The sequence below is a fragment of the Scyliorhinus torazame genome, chromosome 13 (genome assembly GCF_047496885.1).
Source record: "Scyliorhinus torazame isolate Kashiwa2021f chromosome 13, sScyTor2.1, whole genome shotgun sequence".
NCBI lineage: Eukaryota > Metazoa > Chordata > Chondrichthyes > Carcharhiniformes > Scyliorhinidae > Scyliorhinus > Scyliorhinus torazame.
Window position 1 is genome coordinate 1,026,359 of NC_092719.1, and position 18,835 is coordinate 1,045,193.

The following is an 18,835-nucleotide window of genomic DNA, read 5'->3' on the forward strand; positions in this document are numbered from 1 at the left end:
CACAGTGGAACCACTAAAGGGGAAGGTTAACGAGAGCATTTAATCATTCCTAACCCAAGAACTCAGGCTGGGATATTCTTCAAAGTCTTTGCTGATAGATTACTCACTCATTTCATGTTGATACTACCTTCCCAAGGATAATCAGTGATTTATTCCTGCATTGGCCAGCTGCCTGGGCTGCAAAGGAAGGATTTACCTCCCACATGTTTTCTATAAAGCAGCATTTGCAAAGATGATTCTTCGGGCTTTTTTATTGCTGAATCTTAGGAACTATATTGAAGCAAATAAAAGCCACAGAAATGTCCATTTATTTCCAAGGCGTCTTTAAGTAGAACAATGGGGCTAATAGTTTCTGATATTTAAGACTTTCACTCAAATGATCTTTCAGAATCTTATTAACATGAATATTTGTTGCCTTATATTGATACAGTATTTGAAAATGACAAAACGGGGCGCGGTTGTTGTTACAAGTGTGTAAGATGCTTTTATTAAACACCGATCTGCTATTTCAGCTGATTAAGAGAGATGGATTGAATCTCAGTTTTAAAACAGCCAAGGGAGGAATTTGAATTCACAATTTGCATCATTGAGAAAACATCTGTCCATCATTTCTTCCTGTTTGAAAGGAGCAGTGACTTTTTAAACTCAATATTAGGGCACCTTTTCCGTTTGCTGAGGCTGCGATGGATCATCTGCTGGATTCCGAAGGAAAGCAGTTTCAGCATCTGACATTCTGGGCTCCCCATCATTGTCGGGGATATTTCTGGAGACTTGCCCAGTGGTTAATTGTTTAACTATCCTTCACTGTCTTGATTGCATGGGGCAGCTTTGCAGAACTTTGATTATGGATGAATTAGTTCTGTCTGCCATTCGCTGCTTCCAATGTTCAGCATTGATGTTGTTCTTGTGTTGTAGCTTTTCCAGGTTGGCATTTTATTCCCGGTGATGCTCCGGGTCGGTCCCGGTCGGTGATGCTCCGGGTCGGTGATGCTCCGGGTCGGTGTTGCTCCGGGTCGGTGATGCTCCCGGTGATGCTCCGGGTTGGTGCTGCTCCGGGTCGGTGTTGCTCCGGGTCGGTGATGCTCCGGGTCGGTGTTGCTCCGGGTCGGTGATGCTCCCGGTGATGCTCCGGGTTGGTGCTGCTCCGGGTCGGTGTTGCTCCGGGTCGGTGATGCTCCGGGTCGGTGTTGCTCCGGGTCGGTGATGCTCCCGGTGATGCTCCGGGTCGGTGATTCTCCGGGTCGGTGATGCTCCGGGTTGGTGTTGCTCCGGATCAGTGATGCTCCCGGTGATGCTCCGGGTCGGTGCTGCTCCGGATCGGTGATGCTCCCGGTGATGCTCCGGGTCGGTGCTGCTCCCGGTGCTGATTGTGATGCTGCTGTTCTGCACTTCTCATGAAGTGGGGTTGATTCTGTGGCGTGATGGGAATCGAGTGGGGGATATGCCAGACCATGAGGTGCAGATTGTGGTCAAGTTCAATTCTGCTGCTGCTGAAGACTCACAAACCTCAGGGATGCTTGTCCGGAATCTGTCCCATTACAAAGAAATCCCATTTGAGTTCTTTGAGAAGGTGAGAAACAGGTGGATGAGGGTAAAGCAGTTGATGTGGTGTATATGGATTTCAGTAAAGCGTTTGATAAGGTTCCCCACGGTAGGCTACTGCAGAAAATACAGAGGCATGGGATTCAGGGAGATTTAGCAGTTTGGATCAGAAATTGGCTAGCTGGAAGAAGACAAAGGGTGGTGGTTGATGGGAAATGTTCAGACTGGAGTCCAGTTACTAGTGGTGTACCACAAGGGTCTGTTTTGGGGCCACTGCTGTTTGTCATTTTTATAAATGACCTGGAGGAGGGCGTTGAAGGATGGGTGAGTAAATTTGCAGATGACACTAAAGTTGGTGGAGTTAACAAAGAACAAAGAACAAAGAAATGTACAGCACAGGAACAGGCCCTTCGGCCCTCCAAGCCCGTGCCGACCATACTGCCCGACTAAACTACAATCTTCTACACTTCCTGGGTCCGTATCCTTCTATTCCCATCCTATTCATATATTTGTCAAGATGCCCCTTAAATGTCCCTATCGTCCCTGCCTCCACTACCTCCTCCGGTAGTGAGTTCCAGGCACCCACTACCCTCTGCGTAAAAAACTTGCCTCGTACATCTACTCTAAACTTTGCCCCTCTCACCTTAAACCTATGCCCCCTAGTAATTGACCCCTCTACCCTGGGGAAAAGCCTCTGACTATCCACTCTGTCTATGCCCCTCATAATTTTGTATACCTCTATCAGGTCGCCCCTCAACCTCCTTCGTTCCAGTGAGAACAAACCGAGTTTATTCAATCGCTCCTCATAGCTTATGCCCTCCATACCAGGCAACATTCTGGTAAATCTCTTCTGCACCCTCTCTAAAGCCTCCACATCCTTCTGGTAGTGTGGCGACCAGAATTGAACACTATACTCCAAGTGTGGCCTAACTAAGGTTCTATACAGCTGCAACATGACTTGCGAATTCTTATACTCAATGCCCCGGCCAATGAAGGCAAGCATGCCGTATGCCTTCTTGACTACCTTCTCCACCTGTGTAGCCCCTTTCAGTGATCTGTGGACCTGTACTCCTAGATCTCTTTGACTTTCAATACTCTTGAGGGTTCTACCATTCACTGTATATTCCCTACCTGCATTAGCCCTTCCAAAATGCATTACCTCACATTTGTCCAGGTTAAACTCCATCTGCCATCTCTCCGCCCAAGTCTCCAGACAATCTAAATCCTGCTGTATCCTCAGACAGTCCTCATCGCTATCCGCAATTCCACCAACCTTTGTGTCGTCTGCAAACTTAGTTGTGGCCAGTGCGGAAGGATGTTGCAGGTTACAGAGGGACATAGATAAGCTACAGCGCTGGGCTGAGAGATGGCAAATGGAGTTTAATGCAGAAAAGTGTGAGGTGATTCATTTTGGAAAGAATAACAGGAAGACAGAGTACTGGGCAGAGTACTAAGATTCTTGGTAGTGTGGATGAGCAGAGAGATCTTGGTGTCCATGTACATAGATCCCTGAAAGTTGCCACCCAGGTTGAGAGGGTTGTTAAGAAGGCGTACGGTGTGTTAGCTTTTACTGGTAGAGGGATTGAGTTTCGGAGCCATGAGGTCATGTTGCAGCTGTACAAAACTCTGGTGCGGCCGCATTTGGAGTATTGCGTGCAATTCTGGTCGCCGCATTATAGGAAGGATGTGGAAGCATTGGAAAGGGTGCAGAGGAGATTTACCAGAATGTTGCCTGGTATGGAGGGAAGATCTTATGAGGGAAGGCTGAGGGACTTGAGGCTGTTTTCGTTAGAGAGAAGAAGGTTAAGAGGTGACTTAATTGAGGCATACAAGATGATCAGAGGATTGGATAGGGTGGACAGTGAGTGCCTTTTTCCTCAGATGGTGATGTCTAGCATGAGGGGACATAGCTTTAAATTGAGGGGAGATAGATATAAGACAGATGTCAGAGGTAGGTTCTTTACTCAGAAAGTAGTAAGGGCGTGGAATGCCCTGCCTGCAACAATAGTGGACTCGCCAACACTAAGGGCATTCAAATGGTCATTGGATAGACATATGGACGATAAGGGAATAGTGTAGATGGGCTTTAGAGTGGTTTCACAGGTCGGCGCAACATCGAGGGCCGAAGGGCCTGTACTGCGCTGTAATGTTCTATTTCCTGAGTCTGTCCCATTCCCGGAATCTGTCCCATTCCCGGATTCTGTCCCATTCCCGGAATCTGTCCCATTCCCGGAATCTGTCCCATTCCCGGATTCTGTCCCATTTCCTGAATCTGTCCCATTTCCTGAATCTGTTCCATTTCCGGATTCTGTCCCATTCCCAGATTCTGTTCCATTTCCAGATTCTGTTCCATTCCCTGAATCTGTCCCATTTCCGGATTCTGTCCCATTTAGCCTCGACATGGAGGTGTCCTCCTTGTGAGGTCAGGGCTCAATCACCACACACATTGTAGAGTACTCACTCATTCCAATATTTCCATGGTGATGCATCTGCCCCAGGTGGATTGGCGCTGGTGAGGTCAAGTACATCTCTTTCTTCTTGGCGTTTCCCTCACCATCTGCTGTGGGTCCAGTCCAGTAACTGTGTCCTTCAGGACCTGGTCAGTCACTCTTGGCGATTGACTGTGAAGTCCAACACCCAGAGTGCATTCTACACCCTTGCTGTCCTCAGTGTTTCTTCCAAGTGGTGTTCAGCATGGAGGAGTACTGATTTATCAGCTGAGCTGGGGGTGGGGATTGGGGGGTGGGGTGGGGTGGCAATAGGTGGATCAGAGCAGGAGGTTTCCTTGCCCGTGTTAAACCTGAAGCCCTGAGACTTCATGGGGCCCAGAGTCGATGTTGAGGACTCCCAGGGTAACTCCCTCCCGACTGTATCCCACTGTGCCGGCCCCTCTGCTGGGTCTCTCCTGCAGGTGAGACAGGACATACCCAGAAATGGTGATAGTGGTGTCTGGGACATTGTCTGCAAGGTATGATTCGGTGAGCATGACTATGTCAGGCTGTTGTTTAACTAGTCTGTGAGACAGCTCTCCTAACTTTGACACAAGCCCCCAGATGTTAGTGCGGAGGACTTTGCAGGGTCGGCAGGGCTAAGTTTGCCGTGGTCATTTCTCATGTTGGCTGGTCTGTCCAGTTTTATTCCTTTTCAACATTTTGGTGGTGATTTGATATAACGGAGTGACTAGGACATTTCACAGGGTATTTAAGAATGAACCACTTTGTCTCTGATGAGAACATTGGAGCCCAATTTACATATTTACACTTGGACTTTCTGGCAGATATTGCACTAAACTTCTATAAACAGCAGGTTAATGAACATCTCACTGAAAGACAGAGAGATCAGATCATATCAGCTTCAAATCGAATCTACTTTGTCATCGGAATCAATTGAGGCCTTTTCCCTACATAACGCTCACCGTAGAGTTACTACCTAACAAAGAAATTAAGCTGTGCCGAGGCCTGTCCATCGATGACCGTGAGCCAGGCCAAGATTTTTTAAAATTAATTTACGGGATGTGGGCCTCGCTGGTCAGGCCGGCATTTATTGCCCATCCCTAGTTGCCCTTGAGAAGGTGGTGGTGAGCTGCCTTCCTGAACCGCTGCAGTCCAGATGGTGTAGGTACACCCACTGTGCTGTTAGGGTGAGTGGTTAGCGTGTGGCTTGGAGGAGAATCGCCAGGTGGGGTTCCCAGGGGTCTGCAGCCCGTGTCCTGTGCAGCAGCGGCCAGCCATGGATTTGGAAGATGCAGCGGCGAGATCCTGCAGTGCAGTGAGGAGGGGGTTTGGAAACAATTAGTGCGGAAAAGGGAAACATTTATGGAAATACATCTGAACAAGATCATTAGCAAATTTTACATCTAATAAACTTAAAAATACTCCTCTCGAAATAGTTTGATAAATTTACCGTGTCAATAAATGATTCAACCCTTTGATTATTTAGTATCTATTTTACAGATCAATTGGTGTCGGGTTCATTCGAGTTTGGTGATCACACCTTGTGTAGCTGAAAGCTGGTCAGAACGGTTAAAGCATTGATTATTTGTTATTGCTGAATGAGTAGAACAGCAATGCTGAGTTCCACAATCCCCATCCTTTAAAATTGGAAATTATTAAATGCTTCGCCCTGATATGATATTCTCTCACAACAATGTAATCATTAGATTGATTTATGATTCACTGTCTACGTAACTCGGGTTACCGAGGGTTACGAATGAAAGGATGGATTAAGGTTTCACATGTTTCCTATCATCCACCCTGAAAAACTCTTTGCGCATTTAAATTCCTAAACCATAGAGTAACTTTCCATTTAAAATACTGTCTGAGCAACACTGTATTCATATCGGTAAAATGATTGCGAAAATATTGGTTTGTAAAGTGAAGTCAGCAGAATTACATCATTTAGAAAACTGTTCCCGAAAATTAGATTCAGATTCTTCTGAAAATGCAACTTAAATAAAGGGAATTGGGAGAAAGCCCATAAATTATTTACTATTCCCACTCAATATCAGCTATTTCTTATTAGGAACTGAAATATAAATATTGAAAATCTAGCTTGGTTACAAAAGGTGTAGGAGCAGAATTAGGCCACTCGGCCCATTGAGTCTGCTCCGCCATTCAATCAATCAAAGAACATAGAACATACAGTGCAGAAGGAGGCCATTCGGCCCATCGAGTCTGCACCAACCCCCTTAAGCCCTCACTTCCACCTTATCCCCGTAACCTTTTTGGTCACGAAGGGCAATTGATCATGGCCAATCCACCTAACCTGCTAGACTTTGGACTGTGGGGGGAAACCGGAGCACCCGGAGGAAACCCACGCAGACACGGGGAGAACGTGCAGACTCCACACATGGCTGATATTTTCTCATCCCCATTCTCCTGCCTTCTTCCCATAACCCCTGATCCCCTTATTAATCAAGAACCTATCCATCTCTGTCTTATAGACACTCAGTGATTTGGCCTCCACAGCCTTCTGCGGCAAAGAGTTCCACAGATTCGCCGCCCTCTGGCTGAAGAAATTCCTCCTCATCTCTGTTTTAAAGGATCGTCCCTTTAGTCTGAGATGGTGTCCTCTGCTTCTAGTTTTTCCTACAAGTGGAAACATTCTCTCCACATCCACTCTATCCAGGCCTCGCAGTATCCTGTAAGTTTCAATAAGATCCCCCCTCATCCTTCTAAACTCCAACAAGTACAGAACCAGAGTCCTCAACCGTTCCTCATACAACAAGCTCTTCATTCCAGGAATCATTCTTGTGAACCTCCTCAGGATCCTTTCCAAGGCCCCAGCATATCCTTCCTTAGATACTTAGCCAATGCCACCCTCAGTGGCTTCGCTACATTGAACAATTCTCTTCACACAGCTTCTCTACTGAGTAGTACTACACTCCGTATGGTTCACCTGATGTCTGTGTCTGTTTATTTACATTGTGTGTTTATCGTATGTCCTATGTTTTCCTTGTATGGAACGATCTGCCTGGACTGTACGCAGAACAATACTTTTCACTGTACCTCGGTACCCATGACAATAAACCCAAATCCAATCCCCGAGTATAATTACCCGATTATTATTCTTATACACCTCCGTAAATTGTCTTCTTATCTGCTCCTCTATTTCCCACTGACTCCTTGGGGTTCTATAATACACTCCCAGTAATGTGATTGCCCTCTTTGTATCCCAACATATCATCTCTCCCCATTGCACTAATTTAATCCTCAATTAATATAAAATATCAAACCAATCTTATTGAGGGACTTTCGTTAGGAGTGAGGTTTCTCCACTTTAAATGTGAAGGACCGAATGTCATCTTCAGGAATAGGTAAAGGAGGTCTCGAGTTTGTCTTTAATACAATAGGCGATACTCTTCCAATCATAGAATTTACAGTGCAGAAGGAGGCCATTCGGCCCATCAAGTCTGCACCGGTCCTTGGAAAGAGCACCGTACCCAAGCCCACACCTCCACCCCAGCCCCGTAACCCAGTAACCCCACCTAACCTTTTTGGACACTAAGGGCGGTTTAACATGGGCAATCCACCTAACCTGCACATCTTTGGACTGTGGGAGGAAACTGGAGCACCCGGAGGAAACCCACGCAGACACGGGGAGAACGTGCAGACTTCGCACAGACAGTGACCCAGCGGGGAATTGAACCTGGGACCCTGGAGCTGTGAAGCAACTGTGCTAACCACTGTGTTACCGTGCTGCCCAATGGGGAATGCGCACCTCTTCCTCCTCATGATTCTGGAACCTCCGTCCAAGCAGCAGCTGGAAATGTTGCAAAGAATGTTGACAAAGTGACCACCAGTTAGTTACTCCCTCAGTTACTCCCTATGTTTAGAGAGCCAGTGATGAGGGGTCAACAATTTCAAACTGTCTCTAAGAGAGTGAAAGAACAGTTTATGAGAAATGTCTTTCCACAGAGTCGATTGGACAACAGCACTTTATCACAGGGAGTGACATTTACTGTCCGAACCTGGTCTGGCCTGTGTGACATCAGGCCCACAGCAAGCCACTCAGTTCAAGAACAATTAGAGATGGGCAGTAAATGCTGGCCTGGCCTGACTTGGCCTGGCAGTGATGGTGGAGCCAGTGAATGAATAGAAAAATGCTGACTGTATGCTTCAATCTATTCTCTTTTCCATTTATACTGAGAAAACCCATTGATATTATCCGGGTCAATGATTTATTCCAAATCTCAGTGAAAAGTTCTAATTGATGTCTATTATTTCTATTGGTTTGCAATTGACTGCATCCCATGTGTTAATGTTGCATTAATTATATTGTTAAGATGCACAAATGAAAGGCATTGTTGACTGAAGTACTTTGAGCATTTATAAAAGAAGTTGTATGTTCCCAGCCGCTTAGCCTTGGAGAGGGAACATGTGGGGTGGGATTCTCTGATCCTGAGGCTAAGTGTTGATGCTGTCGTAAACGCCGTCGCATTTCTCGACGGTGTCAACATGGCCTACAGGGGCCAGCACGGCACTGGAGCGACCCACGCCACTCCAGCTGCCGATCCCGGCGTCAGATGGGCATGCGCAGTAGAACCGGCGCGATTGCCGTTCATGCGCGGTGGCTCCTTTCTCCGCATCGGCCCCGACGCAACACGGTGGAGGCTACAGAGGCCGGCGTGGAACAAAAGAGGCCCCCAGCCCGAGAGGCCTGTCTGCCGATCGGTAGGCCCCGATCGCGGGCCAGACCGTGTTGGACCCCCCCCAGATGCGTCCATGCGAGGCCCTGTCGGGTAAGAGCAGGTGTGGTCGGCGCCAGCGGGATTACGCTTTTTTAGCGTGACCGCTTGGCTCATCCCGGGCCGAGAATCGCCGAGGGGGGCCCCGTAGAGAGGCCCCCGACTGGCGCGCGCCTACTGCACCAGTGCCAATGGCGCCGATTCTCTGCTCACCGAGGATCGGCGGACCGGCGTCGGGGCGGCGTGGCGCGATTCGCGCGGTCCCGCGATTCTCCCGCCCGGGATGGGCCAAGCGGCCGCACTAAAAAAGCTGAGTCATGCTTCAGACATTCCGTGACCATTGGGCACCACAGGGCTGAAGTGCATCACCACCCCAGGAATTACATTGTAATTAAATTCAATAGAATTCCTTTCAAAAAAGAATCTAAAGCGAATCAGCAAGTTTTTATTCTAAACTGTGATGAATGTAGGAATTTCAGATATATTGTATTATATGTATTTGGTGCAGTAAGGGTTAAAAACCTCGATTCGCGTGTGTGTGAGACGGCTGCAGTCACGTTTTTAAAAAATCCTGGTTTGCAAGACAGCTCGGCCTTTTGGAGCCAAAGGTGCAATGAAAGCATCGTTAAAGTTTAGTCTAATGGACTTTCATTTATATCAGGGGATTCCCTACAGAGTAGATAATCATAGACAATGTTCAGCTTAGTAGTATGTTGCAGTTAATGGGAGGAGCCGAGGGCTGAAGCAGTCTGGTGTGAGGTTTTCAGAGTTAGTTTTCGGCTGGAGAAGAATACAGCCAGAGATTCGACATTATCCTGACAGGGTGTTGAGTGTTTGCACTGAGTGCTGAATTTGGTGCATTTGAGTGCGATAGTGAGAGTTTGGTGACCGAGGGAGTATAAGGCTTCATTTTTATTTAAAGTTTAATCTTTCTTTTATTTAGTTAATTAACTTAAAAGTTGCTGTTTGGTTTAGAAGAAGGTGAATTTTCAATCAGCTTTAAACAGGCTTCTACTTCTAGGCACTTGCAGCTGGAGCTTGTTAATTAGTTAATTGGATTAGGCCAGTTTTTCAGAGGCTAGATTCACAGTATCAAAGTGATCCCCTACAGTGCAGACTTAGTTTGCACTGAGTGCTGAATTTGGTGCATTTGAGTGCGATAGTGAGAGTTTGGTGACCGAGGGAGTTAGGTGAGGAGGGAGTTAGGTGCTCCTTTCATTTTGTTTCCGACATTTCCGCAAAGAGTGCGAAGAGAGCCAGGAGTTTACAGAAAGTGTCGCTGACTGGGAGCAGAGTCGGAGGGCGGAGATCTAGTTAGTCCACACGGCAGCTATATTCTGTAAGGTAAGAGGGGATGGAGGCTAGTCCAGTTACATGCTCCTCCTGTAGGATGTGGGTGGTGAGGGATACCACCGGTGTCCCCACTGACTATACCTGCGGGAAGTGCACCCAACTTCAGCTCCTCAAAGACCGTGTTAGGGAACTGGAGCTGAAGCTGGATGAACTTCAGATCATCCGGGAGGCAGAGGGGGTGATTGAGAAGAGTTACAGGGAGGTAACCACACCCAAGGTACAGGACAAGAATAGCTGGGTTACAGTCAGGGGGAAAAAAACAAACAGGCAGACAGTGCAGGGATCCCTCGTGGCCGTTCCCCTTCAAAACAAGTACACCGTTTTGGATGCTGTTGGGGGGGATGACCTACCGGGGGAAGGCCCTAGCGGTCAGGTCTCTGGCACGGAGTCTGGCTCTGGGGCTCAGAAGGGAAGGGGGGAGAATAGAAAAGCAATAGTTGTAGGAGATTCAATGGTTAGGGGAATAGATAGGAGATTCTGTGGTCGCGAGCGAGACTCCCGGAAGGTATGTTGCCTCCCGGGTGCCAGGGCCAGGGATGTCTCGTATCGTGTCTTCAGGATCCTTAAGGGGGAGGGTGAGCAGCCAGAAGTCGTGGTGCACATTGGTGCCAACGACATAGGTAGGAAAAGGGGTGTGGAGGTAATAAACAAGTTTAGGGAGTTAGGCTGGAAGTTGAAAGCCAGGACAGACAGAGTTGTCATCTCTGGTTTGTTGCCGGTGCCACGTGATCGCGAGGCTAGGAATAGGGAGAGAGTGCAGTTGAACACGTGGCTGCAGGAATGGTGTAGGAGGGAGGGCTTCAGGTATTTGGATAATTGGAGCACATTCTGGGGAAGGTGGGACCTGTACAAGCAGGACGGGTTGCATCTGAACCAGAGGGGCACCAATATCCTGGGAGGGAGGTTTGCTAGTACTCTTCGGGAGGGTTTAAACTAATTTGGCAGGGGAATGGGAACCGGATTTGTAGTCCAGCAACTAAGGTAGCCGATATTCAGGACGCCAAAGCATGTAATGAGGCAGTGGGGAAGGGAACACTGACAAAGGAGAGTATTTGCAGGCACGGAGATGGGTTGAAGTGTGTATACTTCAACGCAAGAAGCATCAGGAATAAGGTGGGTGAACTTAAGGCATGGATCGGTACTTGGGACTACGATGTGGTGGCCATCACGGAAACTTGGATAGAAGAGGGGCAGAAATGGTTGTTGGAGGTCCCTGGTTATAGATGTTTCAATAAGATTAGGGAGGGTTGTAAAAGAGGTGGGGGGGTGGCATTATTAATTAGAGATAGTATAACAGCTGCAGAAAGGCAGTTCGAGGAGTATCACCCTATTGAGGTAGTATGGGTTGAAGTCAGAAATAGGAAAGGAGCAGTCACCTTGTTAGGAGTTTTCTATAGGCCCCCCAATAGTAACAGAGATGTGGAGGAACAGATTGGGAAACAGATTTTGGAAAGGTGCAGAAGTCATAGGGTAGTAGTCATGGGCGACTTTAACTTCCCAAATATTGAGTGGAAACTCTTTAGATCAAATAGTTTGGATGGGGTGGTGTTTGTGCAGTGTGTCCAGGAAGCTTTTCTAACACAGTATGTAGATTGTCCGACCAGAGGAGGGGCAATATTGGATTTAGTACTGGGTAATGAACCAGGGCAAGTGATAGATTTGTTAGTGGGGGAGCATTTTGGAGATAGTGACCACAATTCTGTGACTTTCACTTTAGTAATGGAGAGGGATAGGTACGTGCAACAGGGCAAGATTTACAATTGGGGGAAGGGTAAATACGATGTTGTCAGACAAGAATTGAAGTGCATAAGTTGGGAACATAGGCTGGCAGGGAAGGACACAAGTGAAATGTGGAACTTGTTCAAGGAACAGGTGCTACGTGTCCTTGATATGTATGTCCCTGTCAGGCAGGGAAGAGATGGTCGAGTGAGGGAACCATGGTTGACAAGAGAGGTTGAATGTCTTGTTAAGAGGAAAAAGGTGACTTATGTAAGGCTGAGGAAACAAGGTTCAGACAGGGCATTGGAGGGATACAAGATAGCCAGGAGGGAACTGAAGAAAGGGATTAGGAGAGCTAAGAGAGGGCATGAACAATCTTTGGCGGGTAGGATCAAGGAAAACCCCAAGGCCTTTTACACATATGTGAGAAATATGAGAATGACTAGAGCGAGGGTAGGTCCGATCAAGGACAGTAGCGGGAGATTGTGTATTGAGTCTGAAGAGATAGGAGAGGCCTTGAATGAGTATTTTTCTTTTGTATTTACAAATGAGAGGGGCGATATTGTTGGGGAGGACAGTGTGAAACAGATTGGTAAGCTCGAGGAAATACTTGTCAGGAAGGAAGATGTGTTGGGCATTTTGAAAAGCTTGAGGATAGACAAGTCCCCGGGCCTGACGGGATATATCCAAGGATTCTATGGGAAGCAAGAGATAAAATTGCAGAGCCGTTGGCAATGATCTTTTCGTCCTCACTGTCAACAGGGGTGGTACCAGGGGATTGGAGAGTGGCGAATGTCGTGCCCCTGTTCAAAAAAGGAACTAGGGATAACCCTGGGAATTACAGGCCAGTTAGTCTTACTTCGGTGGTAGGCAAAGTAATGGAAAGGGTACTGAAGGATAGGATTTCTGAGCATCTGGAAAGACACTGCTTGATTAGGGATAGTCAGCACGGATTTGTGAGGGGTAGGTCTTGCCTTACAAATCTTATTGAATTCTTTGAGGAGGTGACCAAGCATGTGGATGAAGGTAAAGCAGTGGATGTAGTGTACATGGATTTTAGTAAGGCATTTGATAAAGTTCCCCATGGTAGGCTTATGCAGAAAGTAAGGAGGCATGGGATAGTGGGAAATTTGGCCAGTTGGATAACGAACTGGCTAACCGATAGAAGTCAGAGAGTGGTGGTGGATGGCAAATATTCAGCCTGGATCCCAGTTACCAGTGGCGTACCGCAGGGATCAGTTCTGGGTCCTCTGCTGTTTGTGATTTTCATTAATGACTTGGATAAGGGAGTTGAAGGGTGGGTCAGTAAATTTTCAGACGATACGAAGATTGGTGGAGTTGTGGATAGTAAGGAGGGCTGTTGTCGGCTGCAAAGAGACATAGATAGGATGCAGAGCTGGGCTGAGAAGTGGCAGATGGAGTTTAACCCTGAAAAGTGTGAGGTTGTCCATTTTGGAAGGACAAATATGAATGTGGAATATAGGGTTAACGGTAGAGTTCTTGGCAATGTGGAGGAGCAGAGAGATCTTGGGGTCTAGGTTCATACATCTTTGAAAGTTGCCACTCAAGTGGATAGAGCTGTGAAGAAGGCCTATGGTATGCTCGCGTTCATTAACAGAAGGATTGAATTTAAGAGCCGTGAGGTGATGATGCAGCTGTACAAAACTTTGGTAAGGCCACATTTGGAGTACTGTGTACAGTTCTGGTCGCCTCATTTTAGGAAGGATGTGGAAGCTCTGGAAAAGGTGCAAGAAGATTTACCAGGATGTTGCCTGGAATGGAGAGTAGGTCTTACGAGGAAAGGTTGAGGGTGCTAGGCCTTTTCTCATTAGAGCGGAGAAGGATGAGGGGCGACTTGATAGAGGTTTATAAGATGATCAGGGGAATAGATAGAGTAGACAGTCAGAGACTTTTTCCCCGGGTGGAACACACCATTACAAGGGGACATAAATTTAAGGTGAAAGATGGAAGATATAGGAGCGATATCAGAGGTAGGTTCTTTACCCAGAGAGTAGTGGGGGCATGGAATGCACTGCCTGTGGAAGTAGTTGAGTCGGAAACATTAGGGACCTTCAAGCAGCTATTGGATAGGCACATGGATGACGGTAAAATTATATAGTGTAGATTTATTTGTTCTTAAGGGCAGCACGGTAGCATTGTGGATAGCGCAATTGCTTCACAGCTCCATAGTCCCAAGTTCGATTCCGGCTTGGGTCATTGTCTGTGCGGAGTCTGCACGTCCTCCCCGTGCCTGCGTGGGTTTCCTCCGGGTGCTCCGGTTTCCTCCCACAGTCCAAAGATGTGCGGGTTAGGTGAATTGGCCAATGATAAATTGCCCTTAATGTCCAAATTGCCCTTGGTGTTGGGTGGAGGTGTTGAGTTTGGGTATGGTGCTCTTTCCAAGAGCCGGTGCAGACTCAAAGGGCCGAATGGCCTCCTTCTGCACTGTAAATTCAATGATAATCTGTGATTAATCTAGGACAAAGGTTCGGCATAACATCGTGGGCCGAAGGGCCTGTTCTGTGCTGTATTTTTCTATGTTCTATGTTCTATGTTCTATTTATCTTTCAAGTAATTTCAAAATATCTCCCTTTTTCAAAGTGGTGTATCTAAGACATCTCTGTACAGCCAATATTCCTGAGTGCTAACTGTATTTAAAAGTGGATTGTGATGTGAGACGGTTTTATTGTTCGACTGTGAATAAAGATAGCAGTTAAGGGTTATTATGGGGGTATAGCTCAGTGGTAGAGTGTTTGACTGCAGATCAAGAGGTCCCCTGGTTCATATCCAGGTGACCCCTCGGTAACATTTTTATGGGGCTGGGTTAGCTCAGTGGGCTAGACAGCTGGTTTGTGATGCAGAACAAAGCCAGCAGCGCGGGTTCAATTCCTGTAACAACTGAGAATTCTGAATTCTCCCTCTGTGTACCCGAACAGGCGCTGGAGTGTGGCGACTCGAGGCTCTTCACAGTCACTTCATTGCAGTGTTAATGTAAACATACTTGTGACAATAAAAGATTATTATTATTGTTTCACTGTATTGATCAGCATTGTTTCCTGTTGTGATGTTAAAGATATTTTAATCCAGTGTTAGTAATAAAGATTATTTCAATAAACCATGGGCAGTTTTGAATTGCAGCCATCTTGGGAAAGGAGCTGCACGTGCGCAGTTGCGCGAAGAGCGCACAGAACGGGAAGGTCCGTTTGCGCATTCGCGAGAAACCGCACATGCGCAATTGCGAAAAAGGCCCCAAGTAAAGAAACAGCGAACCACGCATGCGCAATCGCTTCCTACGCACTACGTTACACGCTTCATGATGTCAGACCACGCCCACTTAAAGGGGAAATGTCCCAAAACGTGAAAAAAAAATTAAAGTCTCAAAACCAGATTCTTTCCCTTGAACGACTGGAATGCCTGAAATTCGACCAGTAGCTGAAAGTAACCTCCGCAGAACCCTGCAACAAGCAGTTAGCACCGCCCAAAGAGATGATACAGTCCTTGAAGACTATGACTCAGACTTTGAATTCTTCTTTGGACATCGCGAGCCCAATGCCAGCTCCATCACAAAACGTGATGATATGGTTTTGGAAGACAATAACGCAGACAAAGCTTTCACCTTGGGAGGCTACCCCAGTACCAAATCCGAACCGCAACTAGACGTGTTGCACATTGACGACCCCGACGACGAGTTCTTCGGATTTGAGGATCTTCAGCCCAGCATATACAACATCCCGACTCGTGAGTGCAGGATTATGCTGCGGCCTGACACCAAGAGACAGAGAGCGGTACAAGCCCACAGAGAGCAGCCTGCTGCCACACAGAGAGTGGTCCACGCACCGCGAAGGATCCCCGACCCCACACAGAAAGCGATGAAAGACTCCACAGCAAGACAACTGCAAGTCTCCACACAAGAAGTGACTCTAGTGACACAAGCCTCCACGGAGAGCTCATGGACAGACTCCACGATAGAAGCAATGCAAGACTCCAAAGCGCAGTCCTTGCAGGAACAAGACCATGAGGGTCTAGCAACCTCCTCTGAGCAACCAGCAGCAGACAATACAAGTCTGCCACGCTCAAGTGAACAACAGAAAGACTATGACAGTCTGCCACGCTCAAGTGTACAGCAAGCAGACTATGACAGTCCACCCAGATTATTTGAGCCACCAGAAGAAGACTCTGACGGTCTACCCAGCTCAAGTGAAAGACAAGAAGACACTGAGGCTCTACCCACTGTATGTGAGATAAGTTGAAAATTGAAAAACTGAAATTGAAAATTGAAATTCGCTTATTGTCATAAGTAGGCTTCAAAGAAGTTTCTGTGAAAAGCCCCTAGTCGCCACATTCCGGCGTCTGTTCGGGGAGGCTGGTACGGGAATTGAACTGTGCTGCTGGCCTGCCTTGGTCTGCTTTAAAAGCCAGCGATTTAGCCCAGTGTGCGAAACCAGCCCGTACAGCCCAAGTGACGATGGCATCCCACTTCCCATACCAGATGTGCAACGTGACAGACCTCAGCTAGTGTGTACAGAGGCACTCAACAATCACAGTGAGACTACTGGTGACTCCGGTGACACCACGTTACGTCAAACTTCATTCGCTCGAGCCTCTCCGCAAGCAAATGCATTCCTGACTGAAATGACTCCACTGGGGAGCATCACGAAACTTCAGAAGATTCAAGTGAACCTGAAATGACTCTGGACGTAGAGCATCAAGAAACCAAAACTGACTCAGGTGAAACAGACCAGACTCCGGACGGGGAGCATCGACAAGCCAAAGCTGATTCAAGTAAGCCGGACATGACTCCAGACGGGGAGGGCCGCAAACTCAGTGACGGCACGCTCAAGGAGACAGCAGATGCCACAAAGCACGCTGACACGAGTAATTGTGTGAAGGACTCGTATTATCCACAGAGTGTGGTCCTTGGGCGCAGCAAACACGACAACAAAACCAACCACAACAACAACAACATCAAAGACAATAGCAAGAAGCGTACCAAAGGCAACAGCGTTGACAACAAGCACGACAAAAACAACACCAATGGAACTACGACTGGTACAACATGGTACAACTCTGCAAATGCGGGACACTGTTACTGCTCAGCTCAGTGCAATGACATGCCATGGCAGAAGGATGCATCTTACCAATTCACATTTGCTGTACTACCAACAGGCAACCTGGCTTTCAGGACAGATGCCATCAAGAATTACCACCACAAGCATCAAAAAAAAAAGAGTCCAAATCCGACAACGAAGTGATCTGACCACTTCTCGGTTCCTTCAGCACAGGGACACTGATGGTGTTTACAATGCAATGCCACCATCAACATCACCAACTCACCAACCAAACCAGAAAGACACTCAACCATAATAATTAATAAACTTTGGACTCATGCATATGATTTGGACTTATTGTTTAATGATCACTGTTATCATAACTTGTACAGCGTATCACTCATCTACCTAGTTTGTTCAATTTTCTTTAACACTGTACAGAAATATGTAACAGGAAAAAAGGGGGGATGTGGTGATATACATCACTGTAAGTATGCAAAGGGTTAATGTACATACAGTAGCTAGACACTAGAGGGAACACCAGAGACATGACACACAGACAGTCAACCAATAGATCAGTAAGATAGGACACGACCAATGGGCAGTCACGATACACACAGAGGTGACACTACCACAGGGGGGCATTACACCAACCCATATAAAAGGACACATCACACATGCTCAGTCTCTTTCCAGTGGAGACACTCATGAGTACAGACATAGGGTTGATTGAACATCACTCACACAACGTGGATTGTAGCAGACTGGTTAGTCAGTCTGAGTAGCTATAGCAGGATTAACAGTAGCGTCAAATCCAAGTAGGAGAATTGTTAATAGTTCAATAAATGTGTTAAAGCTTTCTCCAAGTCTGAACCTTCCTTTGTCAGAGTGCACATCAAAAAAGCAGCTTATGCTACGTCAAGAGCGTAACAAAACATCCATATCCACAGATTTATACATTGTTCTCACTCTCCGCTGGCGGGAACATGGGGGGGGGGGGTGGTGGTGGTGGGGTGTGGGGGGTGTTGCCATCGGCAGGATGGGGAGATCCCGCTGTCTCTATTCTGAAATAAATATTTTTTTACATAAGTGATTAATACCTATTTTAAAGACATTTAAAAATAAAATTGGTTTGCACATCATAAATATAGATTTTTTTGGCACGCAGAATTCTTTTCCTTGATAAATAAATATGGTGTGGATCTTCCAGCTGTTCACGCTGAGCAGTTCTGCTGCTCCCGCTGACTGCCCACCCCCACCGCAGGTTTCCTGGTGGCGTGAGGCGGATTCAATGGGAAACCCCATTGGCAGCAGCAGGACCATCGCCAGGACCACTTCCCTCCACCGAGAAACATAGTGCGGGGAGGCTGGAGGATCTCTCCCGTGAAGTGAGTGTCTTCTGCACTGGCCTGATCATCTGTAAACATTACGACCTACAATATAACCACCCAGCGCTGTGAGGGACTGTGACATGAATTGTTTTCAATCAAAAACAATTTCCCTGCTGGGTCACTGTCTGTGCGGAGTCTGCACGTTCTCCCCGTGTGTGCGTGGGTTTCCTCCGGGTGCTCCGGTTTCCTCCCACAGTCCAAAGACGTGCAGGTTAGATGGTTTGGCCATGATACATTGCCCTTAGTGACCAAAAAAGTTAGGAGGGGTCATTGGGTCACAGGGATAGGGTGGAAGTGAGGGCTTTAGTGGGTCGGAGCAGACCCGATTGTCCAAATGGCCTCCTTCTGCACTGTATGTTCTATGTTCTATGTTCTAAAAACACCATGTAATTTAAATATATTCTCAAACTGTACTATTGTCAACAATCCTGTTGAGTGAAGGATTATGCTGGGTTTGTTGCCTGATGTATTTCCAGCTTTTATTTATCTCCTGCCGCACAATAGCTTTCAATTTCTGCCATTTGACCAACTCACATCATAAAAAACCCTGGGAGCTGGATCAATACAAGAAGCAGGGCTGCCGGGTGCAGGCTCCA

The 18,835-nt window shown here is 47.1% G+C and overlaps 1 protein-coding gene and 1 non-coding gene across 2 annotated transcripts in view; one reads left to right on the forward strand and one right to left on the reverse strand.

Annotated features, from left to right (window-relative positions):
- Window positions 1–18,835, reverse strand: part of LOC140387803 (semaphorin-3E-like) — a 401,767-nt gene that overhangs the window by 232,785 nt on the left and 150,147 nt on the right. The gene's annotated exons all lie outside the window — the stretch shown is intronic.
- trnac-gca (transfer RNA cysteine (anticodon GCA)) lies at window positions 14,528–14,600 on the forward strand. The gene has a single exon. It is a non-coding gene; the product is annotated as a tRNA-Cys (tRNA).